The sequence below is a fragment of the Caretta caretta genome, chromosome 2, assembly GCF_965140235.1.
Source record: "Caretta caretta isolate rCarCar2 chromosome 2, rCarCar1.hap1, whole genome shotgun sequence".
Classification (NCBI taxonomy): Eukaryota; Metazoa; Chordata; order Testudines; family Cheloniidae; genus Caretta; species Caretta caretta.
The window spans coordinates 248,579,995-248,596,640 of record NC_134207.1 but is presented as its reverse complement, the minus strand read 5'-3'; the positions used below and the strand labels follow the sequence as shown (position 1 = coordinate 248,596,640).

The 16,646-nt window shown below is 42.6% G+C and overlaps 1 protein-coding gene across 7 annotated transcripts in view; it reads left to right on the top strand.

Moving 5' to 3' along the window:
• The window catches only part of ZMYND11 (zinc finger MYND-type containing 11), a 144,916-nt gene that overhangs the window by 31,799 nt on the left and 96,471 nt on the right, over nucleotides 1–16,646 (top strand). The window lies entirely within an intron of this gene.

Genomic DNA, 16,646 nt, shown 5'->3' with positions numbered 1-16,646 from the left:
ATAGCAGTCAGTAGGTTTCCGGTATAGGGTGGTGTTTATGTGACCATCGCTTATTTCCTGTAGAGTCCAGGAAGTGAATCTCTTGTGTGGACTGGTCCAGGCTGAAGTTGATAGTGGGATGGAAATTGTTGAAATCCTGGTGGAATTCCTCAAGGGCCTCTACGTTCAATAGACATGTTTGTCACAATCTGAGACTTCATTCTCTTATACCTGCCACTGCACCTAGTCACCAGACTTTCACTAAGAGACAGATTTTTAAAGGTATTACACACCTAAAGATGCAGATAGATCTTTTGTGGGATTTTTAAAAACCTCTAGGGGCATTAGAAAATCTCATGAGGCACCTGTTTGCATCTTTAAAAATCTATCTGTAAACCCCTTACTGGCCACAGTGTAGAACCTAGATAGCATCTTTTGGAGGCAGTCAGTCTTCTGTTTCTCGTCAGAGGCCATATCAAAAAATATTATAAATAGGGCCCTACCAATTTCATGGCCGTGAAAAATGCATCACAGACTGTGAAATCTGTTCTCCCACATACAATCTGGCTATTGTAGGGGAGTCATGATATTGCCGCCCTTACTTCTGCGCTGCCTTCAGAGCTGGATGACCAGAGAGTGGCAGCTGCTGGCTGGGCACTCAGCTCTGAAGGTAGTGGCGTGGCCAGCTGCAGTGCAGAAGTGAGGGTGTCATGGTATGGGGGGGGTTATCACTTTGGGTGGGAGCAGGGCTGGATTTACGGGTGGGCGATGTGGATGAATGTCCAGGGTGGCATGGTCAGGAGGCACTGTGGTCACCCCCCTCAGACACACACAGACAGCCCAAGGCTCCTTTAGCCCCCAAGCACTGGACCTGAAGCCAGGGAGGGGCAGGGCTGGCCGAAGGCTCCTACCAGGCGCTGGGCTCCAGCTGCTAGTGCCAGCTGTGCTGGGGAGGGATGGGACTTTCTCTTCCCCTGCATGAGCCTCTCCTGGGGTCAGATCAGACCTATGTCTGCAGGAAGCTCTGCAGCTGCTGGCTGGTAGCCCAGCTCTGAAGGCAGCGCCACCGCCTGCAGCAGTGCAGAAATAAGGGTGGCCATACTGTGAGCCCCTCCCACAACCACATTTTGGGTCAGGACCCCCATGATTACAACACAGTGAAATTTCAAATTTAAATATCTGAAATCATGAAATTTAAGATTTTTAAAATCCTGTGACCGTGAAATGTACCAAAATGGACTGTGATTTCGGTAGGACCCCAAATAAAAGAGTGTTTGGTGTTCTTTTTAGAGAAGAGGGAATCAAATTAAAGCTACACCATATAAAATGTAGCTTGGTCTGCATCTGCAACTAGTCTTGCCTAGGTACACTAGTCCTGAATCTTGTGGTTACTTGTTTTTATGACATGCTTATTACACACTATTTATTATTAATTATTATTTATCATTACAGTATTTTTATTACATTATGAAAACGGCAACACTTTTCCAAGATCTCACTTTCATAGTCTGTATCACTTTGAATAAGCTTGTTATAAGACAAGGCTCCTATGTTTCATCAAGGAGTATCAGATGTGAAACAGCATGCAGGTATTTAAGAAGCCAACTCAAAGAGTTCCTCATACGCAAGTATTCAGGTCTTGAGCAGTCCAGGCAAACAACGCACGTTACAACAAAGCTTAAACTTGTTCTTCATAATAATTTTAAAAACAATACTAGCTGCCTATTTAATTTTAAAAACAGCAAAAACCTCCACCTTCCTTTCCATTTCTTATAAGGAGTCTTGAAGTTTAAATCTCCTGAGTGTGATAGATATGCTTGCTTTGATCTGCTTAGCTCTTGGAAGTCCAGGGGCTCTGGGACGCTGGCCCCATGCTACCTGGGGTCCCTAGGGACATCTCTGTCCGCCATTAGGGAATTTTTTCCCGAGAACACCCTGTAACATTTCGTGAACCCCAAGGGGTTCATGAACCCCAGTTTGGGAACCACTGCCCTAGGCTGAGCCACAAATGTTTATGAAGTGTGTAGACTAGCATTTAGTTAATTAATTAATTCAAGTTAATAACTGGTAATCAATTAGTTCAATCAGTTAGTTAAGTTACTTAAAATCAATGGCAGTTAGGTGCCTAGGCACTCTTGAAAATCACACTATGTGCCAACCTATATCTTTAGGCACTCAAAGTCACAGGCACATTTAAAAATCTGCCCTGAAATGGCTGCCCTCTAGGGCTTACCCTGGCCAACTGACACATGTTAAAACCTTAACAACACAAGGAGTTTAACATGTTATAAAAACCTTACTAGTGAACACACCTTTCTAGTGAACCAAAGGTCTTGGTTATGAAATACTAACTCATTGGCAGTCTATCATATATTAACATAGTGACAGTAGTGTTTATTCAAATCTACCATCTGGAAAGGAAATTTATCCCTGTATTCTTTCTAGCACAGTGCTCATTCTAGACAATATTTGTATACAAAGATACCTTTCTTTAGATAATCAATTATTTCTGACTACTTAAAAGGACCCCTTTGTATCATTTTTTTATTCAACTTAGAAAAAAAATCTATTTGAATATCTATAGTACTATCCCCCAGGTGGCTGTTAGTTGTCTTATCTAGTTTAGTGTATGAGAAGTGTAATACACTTATTGAAGCCCCAGATCAGAGTTTATTTCCTGTTGGTGATATGGAACCCAGTGTGCAACCCCACCCTGAATTCCTACATGCTGTTCTTTCCAGACATCCTGTTATCGTACAAAAAATTCCGTGGGGTCATTGCAGAATAAAGAACTGATCCTGTAAACTCTTAGGCCTGGCTAGAAAAGTGATACTGGTATATCTAGTCTGGTTGGAGATGTGATTTTTTAATTGATATAGTTATACCAGTATAACCCCTGATGTGAAGGCAGTTACACTATACTATAGTAAAGGTGCCTTTTGCTGTCTGAACCAGAATAAAGCTATACCGATACCAGCACTTTTATACTGGTATATCCAGGCATGGGGAGGTGGGATTGAACTGTACTGGTTTAGTTAAAGTAGCAAAACTTTATAGTGTAGACATGACTGTACTCACCTTAGTAGTCCTTGCTGATATAAGGTAAACCACAACCTGGAACAAAGTTTGGACAGTGTCCAGACTAGCCTTTGCAAAGTTGCTTACTACCTTGAGTTAATTGCTAATCAACTGGTAAAAACTTCTAAAGACAATCATCCTTCCAAGGGGTTATCTACGCAGAAAAGTTGTACTGGTTTATCTCTACTGGTATAGTTAAACCAGTGTTGCCAACTCTTGTGATTTTATTGTTAATTTCATGATATCTGGTATTTTTCTTAAAGCCTCCACTCCTGGAATCAAGAGATTGCATGAGAATCTCTGTTTTCATTTTTTTTAAAAGTAAGTTTCTAGCTCTCATGTTTGTGGAGAAGAGCTTGAAAATGCCAAGCAAATGTACCCAAATGGCTCAGAACCAGAAATCAAATAAAAAAATCCAAAAGTTATTTTAAAAAAATCTCATGATTATGGGTTGTTTGGCTTATGATTTTTGAACACTTGTGGTTGGCAAACTGTTAAAGCGACATAATCCTCCTAGAGGGGTTGCAGTTACATCAATGTAAATATGCTTATACGAAAATAGCTTATTCCCATACGGGAATGGGAATAAGCTACACTAGCATAACTACAGGTTTCAGAGTAGCAGCTGTGTTAGTCTGTATCCGCAAAAAGAAAAGGAGTACTTGTGGCACCTTAGTTTATTAGTTAGTCTCTAAGGTGCCACAAGTCCTCCTTTTCTTTTTACCAGCATAACTGTGTTCCCATTAGGGTTGTACTGGTATAACTATGTCAGTACAACATTGCCTCTGACCAACATAGTTATATCGGTAGAAACTGTGTGGACTAGACCTAAAATCACAAAAGGCAAAAAGAAAGACTGACCTGTCAATTTGAGGAAAATTTTTTAGCTGTTTTTCACTCATCATCATAAGAGATAGCTAATTATGACAGAGGGGCTATAACTCTTCGCTCATGACAAGAGGGGAAAAAATGCTTAAGAGGTTTATCAAGGGACCTGTCCAAAATTGGGTGTAGCCAGCCACGGTGGTCAAAGACAGGCAGTGGCTGAGCTAGTTCATTGAGCTCTAGAAGGGCAGCCATTAATCTTCATTAAGTGCTTTTTCTTCCTCAGAGGACCATCTCCTGAGAGGTGGAGACTGAAACTATCTACCAAACCTTACTCTGTCTTTAGAACAGTGTTTGGGAAAACTGGGCATGTAAGTAAGTGTGTCTGTGGGGAACAAAAGAGCAGTTATTGTCTCTGGGCAGCAAGCAATACTGACAGGCTGACCAGAATTGTCAGAGAAGATATTGGTTTTAAGGGATACAAGCTTATTTGCTTTCCTTTTTTATCAGTAGCTAAGCTGAAAATGTTTTAGAGAAGTGTAAATCTAGTATGTTAAGCAAAAGTTTTTTGTTTTGTTTTTCAATTTTCTCTGTTTTAATAAATCTTGTTTTTATTAAGATTACTGCTGTGTGGGTAACTTAGATGCCCAAAATTTTGTTGTCTCTGGCATTTGCAAAACCACCACTGATCTGCTGCCTATAGTCTTGAAGGTGTCTAAAATCCTTAATTTTCTATTGTTAAAGTCCCTGAGGCTCCTAAATTTTGGCTGGGCATGTACACAGCTGCCTAAGCCCTGACACTCTAAGTGCCTCATGCCTAAGTGCCAGTGGGACTCACAAACTAGGCCTTCCCGCACTTAGCTTGCCTTGAGGGCCCAATTTGGTAGGCACAACAGATGCCTAAACCCACACAAAAGATGCTGGTAGAGGATGTGGACTCCTTTTACCAATAATGCAGAGGTTAGAGCACTCTCTCAGGATGTGGGAGGCATGGGTTCAAATCCCTGATCCACAGCTAGCAGAACAGGAACTTGAATCCAGTTCTTCCACCTCCCAGTTGAGTGCCCTAACCACTGGGATATAAAATCATTCTCTCTCTCTCTCTCTGGCAGGTACTTAGGCACCTGACTCCCTTTGAGGGGTGGGGCTTAAGACACACCTCCCTCCTCAGCATTTCCTGAGGATAGTTTAGGTGGCGCCTGGCTCAGTATGCTGGTTTTTGTGAATCTCTTTTTTTAGTCTCCTAATTCTCCTTATGCATTGTATGGGGAGCCTGGTGCCTAATAAGAGGATGTGCAATTCTTCTGGGCCTAAAAGATAGGTGTTGCAATGTGTAGTCACCCCCTGTCCATAATTTCTAAAGAGAGGAGCTTGAAAGGTAAAGAGTTTCTGGACCTTACACCTTCCCATTCAATCTCAGTTGAAGGGCATGGACAAAGGTGTTGTCTCTCAGCAGCTCATATTACTTCAGTAGGAGAAAATGAAAAACCAAAGAAGAGATGAGACTCATCAGTGGTGTTGGCCACAAGGACTATGAAATGATGCACAGAAGGGAAACAAAGAGGATTAGAGATATGATCTGACTTATTTATGATATAACTGAAAAAATAGGATTATTCAGTCTGGAAAGGAAAAGGACAGGAGATGTCTGCACTGAGATATTCAAAAATACAGAGGATTGATAAAAATGATTGAGTCTCCCTCCACCCTCACCTCATTAAACCAGAACAAGGAGTCACTTGATAGAATGAATGCCCTGTAACTTTAGAACAGATACAAATATTTCTTCAACCAGCATGCACTCAGCCAGTGGAATTTACTGCTAGTGGAGGTCATGCAGTCAAATACGGTGGCTGCATATTTTTAAAGGGCTCAATAATTTAAATGACCTAGAATTCCACCTAGGCATGCTAAGAGAAGGGTAATCAAATCTCATTATTTAGAAAATAAGCTGGTTTATATCACCTGCAGACATCTGGAATGAATCCTGAGCACACTCACATCTTCTGCAAAGCTTTGTGCAATTAGTGAAGTTCATTATTGGGTAGGTGTTTGTGTGATGTCTTCTACTTCTGCAGCATCGGATACTAGCTATTGCCAGGGGTAGGGATGCTGGATTTTGTGTTCCATTATGTCAAATCTACTGCTTCTGCATTATGTTGACCTTCAGCTTTTCAAGTCTTTTGGTGGCGATACTGGCATTGTCCTGGAAGAAGAGAACTCATGGTTTCCCTTGTGTACATGAGTTCTAGATGGTGCCTTAGTTTAACTGGACTTGCCTTGATAGACAGTTTCTTCTGAAATATGTAAGGAAGTGTATTTTATTTCTATATCTTGAGCTGGCTTTAAAAGCTTTTTATTTCAGTTAGATCTTTAATTTCAGGTAATGATAGGTGAAATATTTACACAAACAATTGCATTACGCATAACTAAGGCTACAATTTGGTCATGGAGGTTGCGAAAGTCACGGAATCCGTGACTTCTGCAGACCTCTATGACTTCAGCCCGCTATGGCTGGGAGCTGCACAGTACCCCCACCTCCCATGGTGGCTGGGAGCTGCGGGGTACCCCTGTTGCCCAGAGTGGCATGGGTCCCATGCAGCTCCCCAGCTGCCATCGGTGGGAGGAATCCCCGGTAGCTCACCAGTCCCCACGGGAGTTGGGGATGCCCCGCAGTTCCCCAGCCACCACAGGCAGGGATCCGTCCCAGCCACAGCAGGGCAGAGTGCTCGATCCTCCTCCCTCCTCATTTTGTCATGGACATTTTTAGTAAAAGTCAGGGACAGGTCACAGCTTCCATGAATTTTTGTTAATTGTCTGTGACCTGTCCATGACTTTTACTAAAAATGTCCATGACAAAATTGTAGCCGTACACATAACCCCATCATATATAAGTAAGAAGAATTTAGATATTTTTAACTATAACTTTTTCTTCGTCGTCAAGTAGTGTCTCCATGGGTACTTCACTTCAGGTGCGTGTGCACCCCACGCGCCTTTCATCAGATATTTTTATGATCAGTGTCCCTTCGGCCCACGCATGCGCTGCTGATATCCTCGTGCCCCGCACCAAGGCTATATCAGGTTGTGTGTGTGAACCACCCTCAGTTCCTTCTCAGCCACCTTTGCCTGAGACAGAGCTTAGTGTGTCTGCATTGTACTAAAATAAACTAAGCCAGACTGCAGTCAGCCAGTAGCAGAAGTTCCTCAGCTCCAAGAGTGTTTTCAAACGTTCTATTGGTAGTGGCTGCCTACTTGCATTGTCAGGCGATCACGGTATTCCCGTACCTCGATGATGGGCTGTTCACGGATCAGTCATAGCAAGAGGTGTTGACTGCCACACAAATGGCACCTTCTCTGTTCTTGGACTTGGGTCTTGAGTTGAACATGGGAAAATCCGCACGGACTCCTGTACAGAACATACAACTTATTGGAGCATCCCTGGATTCCTTGGCATCCAGGGCCTTCCTTTCCATGGACAGGTTCATGACACTATCAAACCTTGTCAAAACTGTTCAAGGGCAGATGGACAGCCCAAAAAAACAACCTCCATGTCAACCTGTTGTAGCTCATAGCAGTCAGAAATGCTTGCCTTCATTTTCTGCCTTTCATGAGATTCAGGTCTGTCAAAGTCATAACAGACAATGGGTATGTCTACACTGCAGTTAAAAAACTGTGACTTGCCTGTACCAGCTGATGCAGGCTTGTGGGGTTCAGGTGAAGGGGCTGTTTAATTGTGGTGTAGATGTTCAGGCTGGAGCCTGGGCTCTAGGAGCCTGCGAGGTGGGAGGGTCCCAGAGCTCGAGCTGCAGCATGAGCCCAAACTTCTACATCACAATTAAATGTCCTCTTAGCCCAAGTGCCAGGAGCTTGAGTCAGCTGACACGGACCAGCTGCAGTTCTCTAAGTGCAGTGTAGACATACCCTATGTGGTCTGAATGTTTTATATAAATTGGCAAGGAGGAGTGAAATCCCCTTCCCTCCGTGCTGAAGCAATGTTCTGGAACTGGTGCATAAAAAATTACATAAGAATTTCAGCAGTGTTATCTCCCAGGCAGGCAAAATGTCACAGCTGATGCTCTCAGGAGATGTCTTCCCCTGGACTACTATTGGGATTTGGACTTCCAGATTCTTGTGGGCATATTTCAAACTAGGGGATTTCCATAAATGGTCTTCGCTGCCACAAATGAAAAATGCCATCTGTTCTATTCAAGGAGGGGTTTAGGTCATAATTCCTTGGGGGATGCCCTTCTCCCTTGGGCAAAGAAGCTGTTTACACATTTCCCCTGGTGCCTCTGATCCTCACAGTGGTGAACAAAATCAGACATGGTAAGGCCAGAGTTATCATAATAGCGCCATTGTGGTCAAAGCAGGCATGGTTTCCTTACTTGTTTCACTTCGCTCTTTGTCCAGCAATCAACTGCTGTATCCCAATCTGAAAATTCTCTGCCTCAAGGTGTGGCTCCTTCATGGTTCACGGGATTAGAGTCTGCTTGTTCTGCAGAGGCATACCAGATATTACTAAACAAAATTAGGCAAAAATTCTACCTCAAATGTGGAGAAGATTTAGTCACTGATGCAAACTCTAGAAAGTTGTTTCTGAATGTGCCTCACTTCAGCTTGTTCTGGATTACATGCTGCAACTAAAGAAAACAGGACTGTCAGTTAGTTCTTTTAAGGTGCATTTGGCTGCCTTCATAGCTTTCCATACTACAATTGAGGGATTCTTGAGGTTTGCTCTCGCTACAACTATAAATTGCGAGTGTTCTCATGAAAGTTCTGAGAAATCTTTTTGCACAGTTAAAGTCCCCACATTGGTTGGGGACCTTAATTTAGTTCTTAAAAGTCTCATGAAACCTCCTTTAGAACTGATGGTGACCTGCTCTTTACTGAATTTGGAAAACAGCATTCTTAGTGACTATTACATCATCCCACAGAGTCAAAGAAATTGGGGCCTTAGTTGCAGACCCTCCTTTCTACAAGGACAAGGTTTCCTTACAGCCAGACCCAAAGTTCCTTCCTAAACTCCCTTTTGAGTTTCATTTGACTCAGATATTTACCTATCATTTTTCTTTCCCAAACCACATAATTGTAGTCTGGCGACTGCTTTCCCTACTCTAGATATTAGAAGGGAGTTAGCCTTCTCCCTAGATAGGACTAATTTTGGAAATCTCCTAGACCAGTAGTTCTTAACCTTTTGGGGCTCAGGATCCATTTGTAAATGTTTATGGCCTGTTGCGACCCAGTAAATAGTCTGGGCGTGGAGGCCTGGGAGTGGTTTTGGCCAGGTCCTGCCCCCCAGAACTCACCCCACAGTAGCGGCTCCTGGAACTCCTGTGCTATGGGGTTGGCTGGGCTTGGCTTTCAGCGTTGCAACCTCCATGGTTACAGCACTGCTCAGGTTTGGCCTTGCCTCCCGACTGGACCAAATGTGTGTGAGTGAAGTTGTGACCTGGCTCATGGGGTTGCAGTGCCACTCACTCAGGTTTGGCCTACCTGGACTCCTGTCATCATGATGGCTGGGCCAAACCTGACGGCTTGGACCCCAGAGGTTATAGTGCCTGGAGCAGGGAGGCAAGCCCAGTCAGGCCTGTGGGACAGGAGCTACAGGAGCTGCTACTCAACCCTTTGAAACATTCTAGTGTGACCCAGTTTTGCGTCCTGACTGACAGGTTGAGAAACCCTGTCCTAGACTATTAATTTCGTTTGCAGACTGATCTAAAGGTTCTGCTATTTCTACCCAAAGATTATCAAAATGGATCCCTGGATGTGTTATTGCTTGACAGTGCTGCCCGCATTCCACCCACCTCATTCTGGAGGGTCAGCTCACTCTGCAAGGTCACAGTCTATATTTATAGCTCTAATTAAGAATGTCCCGTATCTGAAATTTACAGAGCTGCTACATGGTTCTTGGTACATACCTTCTCCAGACACTATGCGCTAGTCAATGCTTCTAGATCAGTGGTTCTCAAACTTTTGTACTGGTGACCCCTTTACATAGCAAGTCTCTGGTGTGACCCCCCCCCAATAAACTAAAAAAACTTTTTTATATATTTAACACTATTATAAATGCTGGAGGCAAAGCACGTGGAGGCTGACAGCTCATGACCCCCCATGTAATAACATCGTGACCCCCTGAGCGGGTCCCGACCCCAAATTTGAGAACCCCTGACAGCTCACGACCCCCCATGTAATAACATCGTGACCCCCTGAGCGGGTCCCGACCCCAAATTTGAGAACCCCTACGGGGATACTGCTTGGGAGTCACTTCAACTGGAGCACCCATAAGGACACTACTCGAAGAAGAAAGAGAGGTTACTCACCCTGTGCATTAACTGTAGTTCTTAGAGATGTGCTCCCTTCTGTTTTGGAGTTTCCTTCTGAGACTTGGTGGTGCAGAAGGAACTGAGGGCAGTTTGCCTGTGCAAAGTGATACAGCCTTGGTGCAGGGCACAGGCCGAATGAGCACTGCTAATGAAAATCTCTGATCGAAGGTGTGGGGGCACGCTCACACCTGAGGTGGAGCACCCATAGGGGGGCACATCTCAAAGAACTACAGTTACTGCACAAAGTGAAGTAATCTCTATTTGAGCCTAAAGATTAAAAAACTGTCTTGATTTATTAGGGAAGAGTAACAGGTTTTGGCAGGTAGAGTAACTTATTTTTGTTAAATAAATTACAGGACAGGACAAAGAAGGCTTCCAAGGCTGTGGGTTTGATTTATGATATCAGATTAATTCTAGAGGATTTAAACTACATTCCCCTCACCCTCTCCAGTGAGGAGTCCTTGACTGGGGTAGACTGGAGCATTGTATATAAACAGAACAGCTCCTTGTGGACTGCGCACTCAGTCATATAATATAGTTACAGATCTAGTTTCTTTTGGCAGGAAGGTTGTACAAGCTGTGATCTCTGCATTTTTTTCTTGTTTACTTTTCCTTCCATTTTCCACGGTTTGTATGTGTTCCATAAAATACAAGGCCAGATTGATGCAACTCTTATGAATAAAAGGGGATGTTACTTTTAAATTGTTAAATGTATGGCATCAGTTTTAAGGGTTTTCTTGTATTGCCATTCTTAAGCTGTCTTGGAGTTAGTCTCAGGGGGTGCTTTATATAAATCAGACTCAAGTTACCAAATAGATTTCATGAGCTGTCTCCATAGGAAGTTGAGAAGCTGAAATTACAGTTTCAGTAGTGATGCAAATAGCTAGTATGAAGCCTACAAAGTGCACAAATTAATGGGTAAAAGAATTATCCGTTAATTATAAACTTAGCCACTATTGGCCTCAGGTAGAATTTTCAGACGTGCCTTTTATAGGAGACTAAGTTTCATTGACTTTCAATGAGACCTAGGCTCCTAACTCAGTTAGGGAGCTTTGAAAATTTTACCCCTTACCTCTTGACCAAATAGAAGCTACCACCAATAAAGTACCAGTGAAAATGCTTCATAATTTAGATTTGTGCAGTTTCATTTTTGCTGTTGGCCAAGAAAGGGGATTGGTGTTGTTCCTTAGATTTAATTAAAATGAATTTCAGACACAATCAAGAAAATATAGTTTAAAAAATATGCAGCATTCAAAGTTGAGACCATTCACAGGTTATCCCTAATTCCGCCATTTTACATATACTTTGAATAGTTAGAGCTATTAGATATAGTCCTTTATACTGCAGAGTGAATTAACCTTGCTATGTGTAACCTAACTTGGAATTTTCTCACTTATGTGTGGGTAAATTCTTGACTGCAATTGTGCATTACAAGATTTTTGTGTTTAAATTTCCATGTATGCTTTTCTTTGAAAAATATACACTATATTGCTTCTGTATAAAAGGATGTTAAAATTATTTCAATATCATTCAGCAAATAGTGTGCCCCTGCATTTTCTTGACTTCCAACATTTTAAACAGGTTTTGGCTGAGAACAGGCATGAGAACTTCCAGCCCTAAAGTATTGAAGTATTTAGGGCTTTGGAAAGTTACAAGTCACTGAAACTAGGACTATGTGAGCCATAACTATGGCCCTGGTCCTGCACCACTGAAGTAAAATATAGTTCTGCTATTTATTTCAATGGCAGCAGAATGAGGGTCTATCTGAATATATAAGTTCTAATAAATTTAAATAAAAATTAGAAAATCTTGAATATATAAAATTGTTCAAGTGCACAAAGATAAAGAATGGGATTAACTTTGACCTTGATTTTGCAGTATGCATAGACTCTAGGTGCAGGGCTCCACCTGCAATGGAGTTTTTAATTCGTAAGAAATCCATTCTGACAGAAATTAAACCAGGTTTCTCTACATCAGACTGGCTATTTAGTGAGCTAAAAAGAAAAAAAACCATGCCCTTACAGTCAGTAGTGGTAGTGTATGTGTATATTTATATATACAATTATATGTAAACTTACATGGTGGTAAAGTCTGCATGGTTCCTGGCCCCCCTACTCATCCTTCTTTCTTTTTAGGTCCCCACAGCTCAGATTTCCCATGAAGCTCCTAGACTTTGGCTCTGGCTTCTTTTACAAAACTGTTGAGCTCCTAACCTCAATAGGGTTTCTGCTACAATGTCAGCCTTCAGATAGGGATTTCAAATGCAGTGTCCATTGCAGCCTCAAATACATCACTGCTACTGCTTGAGAACAAAATATAATATTAATTTTAGCAACATTGTACAGTTAGGAATAGGTATATTGAGTTTCTAGGGGATGATGTTTATAAAGCCCTCCACTGTCATGCTCTCAGGAAATAATATCAGCCTATCTCTGAGTGTTATTTCTTGTTCTTTAGTAACTTAGCATACCGTTTTTGTAACACATCACTTTAGAAGAAAATGGGCTTATTCCAGTAGTTACACCATTCCATTATTTAAAAACAAGCAATCGTGCCCCAATTAAAAAAAATCCAACAAACATGCACCTTGTGAGAGACACTAGTCAGAACATTTTAGAGGTAGACAGGAAGAGAAAGCAAAGCTGTCTTTTTAAAGGAAATTTGCATATTGCATAATTTCCTGTCTCTAGCTATACGGAAATGTTGCTACACAAACAATTAAATGTAAAGATTAGAAAATCACGCTTACACTGTGTGCCTCCTAATATGCTCTTGCCTTTGAAAACCAGATTTTCAGCCTTCCCCGCATCCTCTGGGGCAAATCACTGCTTCCTACTCTGAACTGGCTGGCTAACTTCTGTCAGCCACATTTTTTTCCTGGCATCTTTTAGTTTTAGGGCCTAATTCTGCCTTCTGTTATTATTACTATTTGATTATAGGTGGAGCTGGTAGCACCACTTATTATTAAAATTTTCTAATGTTTTCCATCATAAGACCCTCTTTTCAGTTGTGTAACTCCCCTCCACTCCCTTCCTCCTTGGTTTACTCAGGAGCAAGCAGCACTCACCAGTGTGCTTGAGCGCCTGATGTTGTTGACAGTAAAGGAGATCCTGAGTATGCCAGTGGTGATGTTGGATAGGTGCGAATCCTCTCTCCGCCTCTCTGCTGCAGTCCTTTTACTTGTACAGTAAAGGGATTAAAATTGGCAGTGCCTCCACCTGGCTGGGCCCTGTACACACTCACTGGCATGCCTTTGGGAGCCTCCAGGAATAAATCTGAGCTAATCTGTGCAATGGGTCTAACTCAGAAACACCAATTATAAACAATATACACTTAGATTAGAGTTAACACGCCTCTACTTAACAATTTAAGGAAACGTGGTATAACAGACTGAGATTGAATGTCACTACTAATTTAGATCAGCAAGGGGCAGTTCGATAAGTTATAGAACCATAGAACCGGAAGGGACCTCGACAGATCATCTAGTCCAGTCCCCTACACTTGTGGCAGGGCTAAGTATTATCTAGACCAGTACTTCTCAAGCTATCTGATGTGGGGGACCGGCAATTTTTTTTCCCAATGTGTGCGCAGACCGGCAGCCGATGGCTCGCGGACCGGTACCGGTCCACGGACCACCACTTTGAGTAGCGCTGATCTAGACCATCCCTGGCAGGTATTTATCTAAGCTGCTCTTAAAAATCTCCAATGATGGAGATTCCACAACCTCCCTAGGCAATTTATTCCAGTGCTTAACCACCCTGACAGTTAGTTAGGAAGTTTTTCCTAATGACCAACCAAAACTGCCCTTGCTACAATTTAAGCCCTTTGCTGCTTGTCCTCAGAGGTTAATGAGAACAATTTTTCTCCCTCCTCCTTGTAATTACCTTTTATGTACTTGAAAACTGTTATCATGCCCGCTTTCAGTCTTCTCTTCTTCAGACTAAATAAGCTTTTATTTTTTTCAATCTTCCCTCATAGGTCATGTTTTCTAGACCTTTTAATCATTTTTGTTGCTCTTCCCTGGACTTTCTCCAATTTGTCCACATCTTTCCTGAAATGTGGCACCCAGAACTGGACACAGTACTCCAGTTGAGGCCCAAATCAGTTAACAAATACAGTTTACAGTAGTAAATGAAATTTATATAACTTGCATTTACACTGTCACCCTTTATCCCTCTCCTGAGTGTGCACTCCTCTGGATTTCAGAGTTCTAAACATTTGCATGAGCATGCTTGAAGATCTTGAAGCTGGGGACAGCATTCCAGCCAATGTAACAAAGGGCAGAACATTTCTAATTTGGGATCATTCCAAGCTGCTCACCCGCTCTGAAGATTAGAGTTGTTTTAACCAGATGTCAGCAGTTCTGGATTCTGGTTAGATGACACGACTACTCCACCTCTTTGCAGACTTACAGCAACCCTTTGAAGTCTCTTTGCTGACTCCCTTCCTTTTGCAAGCACTTTCCCAAACAGCAAAGGCAGTGGTTACTCTCACTGCCTGCACTCAGTCAGTTCTGAGCAGACCAGCTGCCCTGACTCCAGTGTAGCCCGTCAACAGCCTCTGAGGCTCCCTGCTTAATCCAAGCCCCAGCAGGCTCTCAGTAGCAGCTTCTGGCTTCCTAGTAGCAGCTCTTGATATGGGCAGAGCGCCACAAAAACAGACTCAGCTCCTCTCCCTGAACTCTCCAGGAAAGGAAGTTTTTTTTCTGTTCCCCAAGGCATCATGGAAGTTGTAGTCTCAAAAGCTGGATTGGAGCACTCAGGATCTTCCCAATTGGAACACTCCCAATTAAGTTCAGAGGCCCCTCTAGTAAAGGGTGCCTACAGTTACTTATACTTTGCCAAATTTTAACCATTCAGGCTGAGGGGGCCGGGGCATGTGTGTGTGTGAGATTTGTTAATCAGGCTTTACTGTATTAAATATGCGAAAAGTACAAAGTTCAGAATGCAGTGATGTACAGGCCTCTATTAAATGTATAAGTGGAATACAAAACAGGAAGCACACAAAACTGAAAAAAATATCTAAGAGGAAAGAAAATGCATCTTTAACTGCCAAAGCATTTTTTGTCCTCTTGTGGCATTAGCTCTGTTCCTAGCTAGATGGTCCACTGGCTAAATGTAGATTCACTGGATGTTAGCTTTTCTGTTGCTTCCACATCTATTGCTGAACATGCATTTCGCAGCTGGGCTTGCAGCAGCAAATGAACAATTAGGTCTGTCTACTCTAGCCATTTGAATTTCCCATGAGAGCAGTTCCATTGGAGGTTGCAATGGTGGGAGCACTAAGTCAGAACTCTGACTGCTGTCATTGTTTTAACAACCATGCCATTTAAACTTGCTCTGAGTTAAAATGCCTGTGATTGGAAACCCTAGTGAAGTCGACAATAGCACCCGCTAGATAAGCTGCACCAGGGGAAGCAACAGTCTAGTGCAGATACATCCCTAGAAGCTTTGCCAAAAGGAGATTTCCTGCAGTTTAGTGAAGAATCAAGCCCACAGTAACTTTAAATAGGAAATCTCATCTTTTAAAGGAGAATGGCAGACTCTTTTAAACAAACAAACAAAAGACCATGTTGGATTATCTCCCAATCATTAACAGAATTCTGCATGTAAAAATTCAAAACATTACTTCAACCTTCCTTTCCTTTACTTTCCAAATCCTGAATTCTAAAGCATTTAGAGGAGAAGAAAGTGATCAGGAACAGTCAGCATGGATTCACCAAGGGCAAGTCATTCCTGACCAACCTGATTGCCTTCTATGACGAGATAACTGGCTGTGTGGATGATGGGAAAGCAGTGGACATGTTATTCCTTGACTTTTAGCAAAGATTTTGATATGGTCTCCCACAGTATTCTTGCCAGCAAGTTAAAGAAGTATGGGCTGGATGAATGGACTATAAGGTGAATAGAAAGCTGGCTAGATTGTCGGGCTCAACGGGTAGTGATCAATGGCTCCATGTCTAGTTGGCAGCCAGTATCAAGTGGAGTGCCCCGAGGGTCGGTCCTGCGGCTGGTTTTGTTCAATATCTTCATTAATGATCCAGAGGATGGTGTGGATTGTACCCTCAGCAAGTTTGCAGATGACACTAAACTGGGAGGAGCAGTAGATACGCTGGAGGGTAGGGATAAGATACAGATGGACCTAGACAAATTAGAGGATTGGAACAAAAGAAATCTGATGAGGTTCAACAGGGACAAGTACAGAGTCCCACTCTTAGGAAGGAAGAATCCCATGCACTGCTACAGACTGGGGACCAAGTGGCTAGGCAGCAGTTCTGCAGAAAAGGACCTAGGGGTTACAGTGGACGAGAAGCTGGATATAAGTCAACAGTGTGACCTTATTGCCAAGAAGGCTAATGGCATTTTGGGCTGTATAAGTAGGAGCATTGCCAGCAGATTGAGGGACGTGATCATTCCCTTCTATTTGACATTGGTGAGGCCT